At 33.5% G+C, this 11963-nt stretch overlaps 1 long non-coding RNA gene across 2 annotated transcripts in view; it reads right to left on the reverse strand.

The window, feature by feature from the left end:
* Positions 1-11437, reverse strand: part of LOC145267106 (uncharacterized) — a 31522-nt gene extending 20085 nt beyond the window's left edge. For both annotated transcript variants that reach the window (XR_013864825.1, XR_013864824.1), the window contains exon 1: positions 11203-11437. This is a non-coding gene — a long non-coding RNA (uncharacterized LOC145267106). The remainder of the gene's footprint in view (positions 1-11202) is intronic.
* Between the last annotated feature and the right edge of the window lie 526 nt (positions 11438-11963).

The following is an 11963-nucleotide window of genomic DNA, read 5'->3' on the forward strand; positions in this document are numbered from 1 at the left end:
GCTTCTGAGTACGTACTTTGGCTGTTAAATACCTTACTGGATAGGAATGAGCTCTAATGCAGGTTTAGAGGTAGAAATGTATAGATGTTTAGTTATGGCTATTAAACAGTTTGCATGTGAGGGTTAGGAGCTGGAAGTTAGAGATTTCACTACAAATGCGGTGCAATGTAGGAGTTTAGTGGCGGCTTGGTGCGAAGGAGCAGATTGTTAGCGTTCAAGAGAAAGGGGGTTATTTATTTACAAACAACAGTAGATCTCCATTAGGATTTTGAGTTACAGGTAAGGTTTAGTTTGAAGAAAGAAAAAAAAACATTTTTAATTTTTTTTTTTTTTTTTTTTGCATGCAGGTTACACAAACGCAGTCGTCTTGGAGGTAAGATGCATATTAAGATTTCGTAGATAGCTGATAGGGTTTTCCCCCAGTTATGAGGGACAACTAGTTCATTGTGATTCGGAATTAGTATTCTGTATTTATTATTTAAAGGTAGTCATTAAGGTCAGGCACAGAGTATTGCATCTACTCAGAAAATTAGCCCTAGTATCACAGCTAAAATACTGTATATTGCAGTTACAAATATAGTGAGAGTTAAATTATAAGCTAAGTTCAGTGGTTTGGTATGGATATCATAGAGGCCACTTTATTAATACAAGCAAGTGTATGGTAATTGCAGATATTAAGTATACTACTTAAATAAAGTTCTTCTGTCTTCTATAGTAGAAAAAAACAAAATAAATCCTCGCTTCTGTTAGGTATTCATTTGACTAAGCTATTCATTTTTCGAGTCGAATTCTAACTACAGACGGCTCGCATGGAAGCAAGGAGTTAAAGACAATATATACGCATATAATTAAAATACATTAAATAAAATATATTTAAAAGAGAAAAAATATAAACAGTTGGTAAGAAAGTAAAAAAAAAGAACAAAAAAGCAGTTGGCATTTTGGTAGGATTAGGATTGGTTAGATTCACTTAGCTTATTTCTTTGGCTATCTACATTTCACTTGACTGCCAGCGTGCGTAATCATTTTTCAGGTGAAAGGGTAGGTGGTACTTCGCTTCCTTACCCTGATTTTGTATCTATTTTGTAGTTCTGTCTTCTATAGTAGAAAAATAAATAAATACATAAATAAATAAATAAAGTTAAATGAATCTAACCCATCCTAATCCTACCAAAACGCCAACTGCTTTTTTGTTCTTTTTTTTTACTTTCTTGCCAACTGTTTATATTTTTTCTCTTTAAATATATTTTATTTATTTAATGCATTTTAATTATAGGGCAACGCCGGACTGAAATTCTAGTATATATATAAAAGTTAACGTGTCTGTGTGTGTGTCCGCGTGTGTGTCCGCGTGTGTGTCTATGTGTGTACATTTCCCTACACAATAACTCTGTCAATTTTAAGTCTACATACTTGAAATTTGATATACAGGGTACTGGTATTTGTGAAAATCTTTGTGATCCGTTTTCGGGCAAAACTTTGGCTGTTAAGGGGTCAAAGTTCAATTATTTGACCTTTGAGAACTCTACCAAACTCCGCTGACAGTTTTGGGTCTAAACACTTGAAATTTTAGATATAGGTTCCTTGGACATGGATCTAACTTAATAACTTTATTTAAGCCCAACACAATAAATGTTAAGGGGTCATAATAGGGGCCAAAGTTTTAAAAAAAATTTACCGCTGCAGTCTCTACTAAATTACTTAGACAATTTCTGGTCTAAACATTTGAAATTTTACATAAAGGGTATTCAGAGATAGAGCAAACTTTTTAATTGGTTTGGGTCGAAATTTTAAGCTCCCGAAAGGTCAACGTTCAAAAGATTTTACCTTTGCCGTATGTAGGAAACTACTCACCGAATTCTGGGTCAAATCATTTAAAATACATCACGGGTATTCAGACAGGCCGCAAGCATTTGAATCAGTTTGGGGGCGAAAATTTGTCTGCCGAAATGTAAAAGCTGAAAAATTGACTTTGCCGATTCTAAGAAATTTCTCCGACAATTTTGGGTCTAAAGACTTGAAATTTTAGATGTAGGTAACTTGGACATGGGTAAAACTTTTTATATTGATTTGAGATGAAAATAATTAAAATTGGCGTCCAATTTATAAAAATTTTACCTAAGCGGTCTCTATGAAATTACTTAGACAATTTTGGTGTAAACATTTGAAATCTTACATAAAGTGTATTCACACGTAGGGCAAGTTATGAACAGTACATAGAGCCCGAGCCAAACCGGCTGAATTGCTAGTATAATAACAAATACGAAATCTGCATTTTTAAAATTTTATATTGAACGTATCTTACGACCGGGCAATGTCAGGCGACCTCGGAAAACTTTCGATTTGGTCTTTTGCATGTAGAAATAGCTGCTAAGGGGTCAAAAGTGAAAAATAACAGTTGTCCTTGGCAGGAGTAAATCGGCTATCTTCTGCGTACATATGCATTTTTAGCTTAAAATTGCGTACATATGCATTTTTGGCTTTAAATTGCTTCATTTTTAGCCTGTATTTTAACCATCTGGCGCTAGCTCAGACTGTAAAGAACGAAGTCTGGTTAGTCCTAAATAACGATTATGGCTGGAGCACTGAATGTTTCAATTTCAATTTCAGCTAATCGCACCGAAGTTTTTTTTTTTTTTAATTTTTGAAATCATTGCACAATATATATATATATATATATATATATATATATATATATATATATATATATATATATATATATATATATAGAAAGATAGATAGATAGATAGATAGATAGATAAGTAGATAGATAGATAGATAGATAAGTAGATAGATAGAGAGATAGATAAATTGGGCACAATATAACAATCAATAGAGAATTTTCTCTATAATAATAAATATGAAATCTGCATTAATCAATATATCATATTCCAACGTATTTTACGACCGAGCACCGCACCGCCAACATTGACATTGAGGTTAACCATAGGACCTCCACAGCGAGCAGTGCATTTGGAAGACTTAGAGACAATGTGTGGAACTGAAGAGGCATTACACTCGCAACCAAACTGAAAGTATACCGAGCAGTCGTCCTGACAACCCTACTCTACGACTGTGAAACTTGGACGCCATATAAAAGACATGAAAAACAACTGAATGGCTTCCATTTCAGATGCCTCCGTAATCTTCTCAACATCCGCTGGCAAGACAGAATTCCTGACACAGAAGTCTTGAAGCGCGCGGGGCTCCATACCATCACCACCATAATCCGCAAAACCCAGCTCCGGTGGGCAGGCCATGTCTATCGCATGCCTGATGGCCGAATCCCCAAACAACTCTTCTATGGGGAACTCAGCCAGGGAAAGCTGACTGCAGGAGGCCAAAATAAACGGTATAAAGACTGCCTGAGAACCTCCCTCAAAGACATCAGCCCCCAGTCTTGGGAGAGTCGCACTGCGGAACGTTCTGCCTGGCGCTGCGCCATCAGCCTGGGAGCCGACAGGGCAGAGGATCAACGCATGACCTACGACCAGCAGAAGCGAAACAGGAGGAAGGAGAGAGCTGCCGGTTCACAGCCTGTCGATACCGCCTTCACGTGTCCAGAGTGTGGAAGAGTCTGCTGAGCACGGATTGGCCTCATCAGCTATCTCAGGACCCACCGACCCCCGACGCTGAACTGATTGATACCTTACTCGTCGTCAACTTCGACGGACGAGCACCATATATATATATATAACGTATCTTTTTTGTTTTTCTGTCTATGTGAGTAACGATCTCTATTGAACTATTCTATCAATTTTTGTTCTACAAATCTTGAATGTTTATATATAGAGGGTTTTTACTTGTAGAACAAATTTAATTTGAATTTTAGCTGATAAAATAACTGCAAGGGCTCAAAATTGAAAACAATTGGAGCTTGGCAGGCGTAAGTCGACTAAACGTGTTATTTATACGCATACGAAAAATGCGTGTATATCTTTAACGAAGTTATTTTTTAGGTTTTGTATGCGTATCGTCTTATATCAGAGGGTAATGAATGATGTTGTGGAACTATATATTTTGATTTGGATTTTAGCTGATGGTATCTAAGTCATATATATACATATTTTTACTTTTGAAATCACTACTATTTATTGGGTGCAATTATATAATCAATAGAGTACTGACTCTAAAATGATAAATATATAAATCTGCATATATTAAAATATCATATTAAAGCATATTTTAAGACTGGACAACGACGAGTGGCCTGCTAGTATATATAGATATATCAAAATGAAAGTAAAATCTTCGAATAAATCCACATGCAAACGTTGTCACTTTATATATATATATATATATATATATATATATATATATATATATATATATATATATATATATATATATATATATATATAGCCCCGAATAGTAAAAATTGAGCAGCAGTTTAAATGTAGGTGTTAAGGAAAATAACATTGCTATTTATGTAGCCGATTCAATGTTGGCGTAAGGTTACATTAAATATTCACTAAGAGCGAAATGAAATCATTAACAATGAATTCTCTTGGTCACTTTCTCATTGTCACAAGTGAACCATGATACTCGTTCAATACTGTTTTCTTTCAAAGTTCATTTCTGTTACTGGCATTAAGCCATGAGAACGAATGATTTTGACTCACTTGCAAGATGTGTTTTTCTATTACGGACATCTTTTATGACGTTCAACCTTAATTTATTATCGGTTGAAATGTTGTGTTCCTGCTATCTTAGGAGCATGATTGGCATACATAACTAGTTTGCAAGGAATCAATTACAATAAGAATTTTTACTTAATATTAAATAACATACAATTGTCGATATGTCTTTAAAAATATAGATTAAAAAAATTAAACTAAACGTTGATATATTGTAAGCATTAAATCAAATGTATCAAATATGTTCTAAGATACTAAGTACTGTTCACACATTTGGGGATATGCCGCTCAGTGCCTTCATTTAATAGAAAATCGACGTGGAAATTTAGTGGGAGATGTTCTTTTCTTTTCTAATAACAACGACTGTTAATGACTTTCTCAATATATTTAAAATGAAATGGAACGTCTATGGGCAAAGTTGCTTTCTAATAACTACCTTTCTTTGGAACACAATACAACGGAGCTGCCTCTCAGCTAATTACAACAAATTCTTGCTGTTCAGCTGTTTTAAATAATCAAATTCTGCCTGCCAAGTTGCATCTATTACTACGTTGTTATCTTAACGTCCACCTGACAAACTCATTAACTGTCATCCTCGAATGGCCTTTCGACCTTGATAGGCGGTAATTCATTAGAGCATAAAAGTCATTCTAATTAAATTTAAACATTATTCATTCGCTGAATATGAGGTAACAGTTTATTGTAACAATTTTAAAGTTTTCTGAAAAAAAATTCTTCAAAACAAACGACTGTTTCTTAATAAAATTAAAAAGCACATGATTTTATTAGTTGCCAATGATGTCTGGAGTTGCCCTGGAATTTATTTAATTGCAATTTGTTTTGCTTCCCTTTTGGTAAATTATTCTGAATATTCTTAACATTAATGCTTACTCAAAGTGAAGTAAGTTTGAATAGACAAATCGTTATCTGTGTTAAGATGGATACATTTTAAAATAATTCCTTCTTAAACAAAGTATTTTCTGGGAAAAATACATTATATTCGTTTAAACAGATTACAACGATCTAGTGGAAATTGAGACAATTAACTCATTATGTACTCATGAACATTAAACAAATAACATTAATATTTCTTCTTTTGTTTATTACATTTTCACCCCAAACAACGCACATTGCCATTTTGTTGTAGGGGGCTACTATCAGGGGCATAAACATCAGGGGTACTGTGTAGGGAGTTGGGCAGCTAGATGTCGGTTCACATTACACTTGAACTTCTGCATGTCAGTACAGTTGGAGAAGCAGGGATCCTGAAGGGAATGATAAAGTCTAGCTGTTCTGGGAAAGAAACTACTATAGTAGAAGGCTCTCTTATATCTAGGGATCTCTACCGTGAATGGGTAGTATTTAGCTGCGTGTCGGGTTTGTCAACTTTGTCGACTTTCTTTTTAACCTTGTCTAGGAGCGAGAGACTAGTGGCAGATGCACCAGCCCAGATATGACAACAATACTCCATACATGGGCGAATAGTGGCCTTAAATAGATGTAGGATACTTTCGGGCGTTAGTAATTTTCTAGCACGGTAGAGAGAGCCCATTAATTTAAATGATGTTGAAGCATTTCTCCTAACAAACACTCCGGATATCTTAGCACTAAGTGAGACTAACCTACACTCCTCCATCCCCTCTAACTACTTTAACATGGCTGGATGTATCCCACTCTGCCGTAAGGACTCTGACAGATATATGCACGAGCTTGGAGGCTACATTCGAAACACCCTCCCCTTGACTAGAGAAACTAAACTAGAATCAGATGATCAAGCCTTTATGTGTTTTAGACTTAACATGCAGCATAACATTAGCTACTTTTATTTTCTCGACCCAGGACTATATCCTAATAAACAAAGTCTCTAACAGCATAGATACAGCACTTTCCCTCGACACTAGCACGCAAGTTCATGTATTTGATGACTTCAATATCCACCACAGACTCTGGCTTGGATTTTCTACTTACGCAGATGCAGCTGGTACCACAACACTTAACGTCTCATTCCCTAACACAAAGGGTTATGTTTCCAGCCCGTTTCCCAGGCCAACAAGAACAACACGTATCACTGTTTCTGACCACAGTTCCCGATGACTGTGTAACGAATGACCACAACCCTCTTGGGAACGCCGATCATGCAGTGGTAATGGTTGAAATCGCCCTAAACTCTAGAGCCAAAACTGAAGAGCCACTGCTCAAAACAACGAGATATTATAAAAATGCTGACTGGGAAGCCATCAGGGATCTCATCAGGGACGCCCCATGGCAAAATATCTTTTCACTTCCTGCTGAACAGTGCGCAAATGAGATCAGTGAATGGTTCAAAACTGCAATTGAAACACATGTTCCCACGCATAAATTTTATAGCAAGCCCCACTCTCTCCAATGGTTTACTTCTAATTGTGCAGCTACAATGGCGCAAAGGCAGCATTCGTACCGCAAATTTAACCGACATAAGTCCAGATCAAACAGACTGAAGTATATAGAAGCCAGAAATAACTGAAAGAAATAGCGACAGCTAAGAAAGAATTTACTGAAACCATCAAAAAACGCATCGAAGCACAGAAATTAGGAACCCGTGACTTCTGGAAAATCTACAACAGTGTAGTAAATAATGGGCAATCAACAAGTCCCCCACTATCCAACATTCATGAGGTTGTTTTCTCAGCAACCGAGAAGGCTAACATGCTTTCCAGACGGTTTGCCTCAAACTCCACACTGGACCCTGCTAACCACCCCCTCCCTTTTCGCTAAAATATTTGAAACCATAATTAACCAAACTCTAGTCCATCACTTTACAGATGCTAAACTTTTGACTGACCAAGAATATGGATTTAGGCTAGCCCGTTCCACAGCAGACATCCTAACTGTAACCTCCGAATGTATATATGGCATGTATAATTTGTTTTCGGTTATGTTTAATTTTACTTTTATATTCAAACGTTACTCGTCTGAAGACTGTGAATTCAAACATGTTGTTTGTAGGTGAATATTAATCAAAATTATAATGCTTGATTATTCCGATGATTCGGACTACTGTTATTCACAAGAATCCGTGACATGATAGATAAAGTACTAGGTACAATTCAGTGGTAACTGACACTCGTCTAGGTCGAAGGTTTAATCTTCTGTATGGGTTACACTAAGAATAAAAGTATGAATTAATTAAGTCTTATACCCGTTCTGTGGAGATTTTCAAATTCGGCAGAAAAAAATCACAACTGCGACAAAATGCACCTGAAAGAGATTGGTGATTATATCAATCGAAACGTTAAAATAACACTCAAGAAAAGAACAGTAGTTCGAAAAATCCAAATAATACGAAATAATCTGATTATATTTGTAAAGTTTACCGTTTCTCCTCTGACAAATGAAGATTTTCTAATGAAATTCTTTACTAAAAATGAACATGATTTCATTAATTACTTACTGTGTCATCCGATGTTGCCAGGGAGTGTATTAACTTATAATTTGTTTTTATTTTCTTTTTTTAAACAATACAGTTTTCATTTTTGCCTCGTGAGAGCAGTTATTTTAGAAAATAATCCTACCGATTTAAAGTATTTTCTGGAAGGAATTCAATCGAATTACATTTTATTCTTCTTAAAAACGTGCTGCAACGATCCACAAGTAAATCTGATGAACTAGAATAAATACTTTTTGTAGGAAGAACGTTATCGATGATATGTATAAGAAATGGCTGATGACAGTTCAAAGTTTAAATTAGTTTTAATAGATCATCCAATATCCTATTAATAAGGACAAATAAAAAACTGCCAGCCCCTTTAAGAAACCTGTTTCTTATCGTTGAGCACTTTCAGTTGAAATAAAGTCGGTCAATTTAGCTCTTATGTGCAGATCATCATATAATAGTCAGATCACTCTGACAGACGTTGAAAAGCATTTAAAAAATGAATGTTTAAATTTTAACAATATTTCTCGTGGTTAATGGTGGCCGAATGGATTAGGTCCTTGCTAATGAAGCCAGGGATGGTTTGAATCTATCGACTGGTATTAATCGTGACATCCTGCACTGAAGATTTCCGAAAGTATGAAACACTAGTGTCTGTAGGTATTTAATAATTATTGTAATAAATAAATAAATATATATATATATATATATATATATATTATTATTATTATTATTATTATTATTATTATTATTATTATTATTATTAATCTTATTATTATTATTATTATTATTATTATTATTATTTCACGTATGAAAATAAAATAAAATGTACGGCATAATTACGTTGACGCACCGGTTCCCGCTGGACCACCGAAGTTAAGCAACGTTGAACCTGGTCAGTACTAAAATGGGTGACCATTTGGAAATTCCAAGTGCTGTATGTGCTCTCGGCTTATTTCGGCATTGCTACCAGTCGTCCTGGACTTCTCCTTGCCACTGGACGCAAACAGTGCCGATTCAGGAACGATGTGGTTGATGATTGCGCAACTCTTGCCTCACAATTTCACGCGCAGCTACCCCTACAGGGGGTATCCTTTGTCTTTCGAGACTGAACGGAGGGATCGATCGATCTAAATAAAATAAAAAAATTATCTATCTATTGTCAGTATTTTTCTTCGACAGTGGTCAATACGTGAGGAGAGCAAGGTAGTAATTTTGCAAAATATATATATGGCATTTAAGCTACACAGGATATTACATAGAATTTATGCTACCGTGTGTGTTATATATTCTGAGTTTGCTTGTTAACCAATCAGATTGTTGTTATTAATACACCTATTTTTTACAACCAATCGGCGTGCGTGCATGATATAAATGTATGTTTATGTGCGTGTGTAATTGTACCTACCTAACCTTGCTTTTTTTGTCATAAACAGGTGTTGATTGTCTTGTTTATTTGTTTTGCATTTACTTTTGCTTTCTAAATATTTTTTGTTGTTGTTTTTAAATAGCGCCTATTTGAAAATAATTCCGACCTGGACGAACTATTTTTCTATTAGAAATTAAGTCGAATTACATTTTATTTTACTTAAGAACATATTGCCACTACCTACAAGAAAAGTCGATGAACCAAAATCAAATATTCGTGCACTCATGAACATTTGCAGAAATAATGATAAGTCATATTTGTAGACATGGACTATATTGTAAGTCAGTAATCAATGCAGACGTCAGCTCGAGACGAAACTGAGTAGAAATTAAGACAAACGATAAATGAACTGCCTTTATTATTATACATTTCCTTTTGTTTTATGTAATTGGCCAACGTTGGTTGAGCTGAAAACAAAGTCCATTGCTTTTGAAAACGGAGAAAAAAGACAATAAAAAGCAAGGCAGACATTGAAAGAAGACAATAATTGAAATAAAACGAAAATATTGTTACTTAATCGTACATAATAAATTAATGCATACAGATAATAGTTTTGCTTTAAAGTATTGTTGCTGTTTTCGCTTCAACATCCACTTCCGTTTTGTCAGTTTGAATGCGTGTAAGAATGTTTGAAACGAACTCATGTTTTATTTACAATAATATATCACTATATACAAAGTTACGTGTGTGTGTATATATATGTTTATATATTTGTGTGTATGATACACACACATACACACACACACACATATATATTATATGTGTGTGTGTTTACATATTTGTGTGTATAGCATTTATTCTTATATTCTAATTCGATCATAATTAATTTTGATGCGAGATACTTGTTAAAATTCAAGTACTTTCGATATTTTTAAAATGGTGACAAAAGGTATTAGGCATTAATTATAAATACTCCCTAAACTTCATGAGTTTTAATTTTGCCAGCATTAAAATGTACATGTATTTTTAAAACTATTGTAAAAACATTTAAAAATGTGTTTTATGAATTAAAATTAATTACTAATATGTTTTTTTTGTTTCATGTTAAAATTTTAATGTATCGTTGTAGAAATTTAATAGATTATTTTACTATAGTAAAGTTTTTTTGTTTTTTTTTATTATTATTATTATTATTATTAGTATTATTATTATTATTATAATAATAATAATAATAATAATAATAATAATAATAATAATAATAATAATAATAATAATAAAAATAATAATAATAATAATAATAATAATAATAATAATAATAATAATAATAATAATAATAATAATAATAATAATAATAATAATAATAAATATCCTCGGTTAAATCATCCCTCTAAACTAAAATGGGATTTTACTTTTTAGGCAGTTACGTTTAAGCACTCTGGAAAAGTTTGCCGGAATTCATTGAATTTTGTTCTTTCAATATCAGTTGATCGGATAAAAAACACAACCCTGTTTTCTAAAATACTGTTTTGGTCAAGCAAGACAACAAAGGGCAAATATTATGTGGCAACGGGGGGGGGCTCATTAACGGGGTACATATAACGAGGCTCATAATACACGAATAACGATTCTGATGGGAAAGACATTTATAACAGTTCTTTGAACATCATGACGACTGTGATGATAAATATGGAGGGGGGGAGATACATTATTGTTGAGGGCGGAAGCACATAATACTTGGAAGGGTTGTACAAAGTTCGTTACAAGATGATGATAAACACATTTACCTTTTCGGTTGTAAAGAATGACGACACGACACAAACAATTACAAACATAGATGGTTCCTTTGTTATTCAAGCGACCGATCGGTGACGTCATTAATTCAAATTTCGATTTACATCGTCTATTTTCCTCCTTTCGCTTCTAAGGGACTCTCCTCTTCCACTGACTATCACCGTGTGTGATCTGCTCTGAATATCTGATCCACATCAACTCTCTAATTTCGAATCCTCAGATTCCTATATTTAGACATCTCCTTTGTTTATGACGTCAGAAGTGTGTTTACCAACGTGACTACACACTTTTGGCAAACAAAAGAATCCTCAGTTCTAATTCGAACCTATTTTTAAACAATATATTTTAACTCGCATTGTGCATTCATTTAACTGACATACTTAATATCCAGATTTCTAAAAGAATGGACATTTGACTCTTTTTCCGACATAAACAATATTTAACTATTTCTAATAGAATTAACAATATTTAACTATTTCTAATAGAATTAACAATATTTAACTATTTCTAATAGAATTAACAATATTTAACTATTTCTAAAAGAATTAACAATATTTAACTATTTCTAATAGAATTAACAATATTTAACTATTTCTAATAGAATTAACAATATTTAACTATTTCTAATAGAATTAACAATATTTAACTATTTCTAATAGAATTAACAATATTTAACTATTTCTAATAGAATTAACAATATTTAACTATTTCTAATAGAATTAACAATATTTAACTATTTCTAATAGAATTAACA

This window comes from Euprymna scolopes, chromosome 42 (genome assembly GCF_053919585.1).
Source record: "Euprymna scolopes isolate OS-2025 chromosome 42, ASM5391958v1, whole genome shotgun sequence".
NCBI lineage: Eukaryota > Metazoa > Mollusca > Cephalopoda > Sepiida > Sepiolidae > Euprymna > Euprymna scolopes.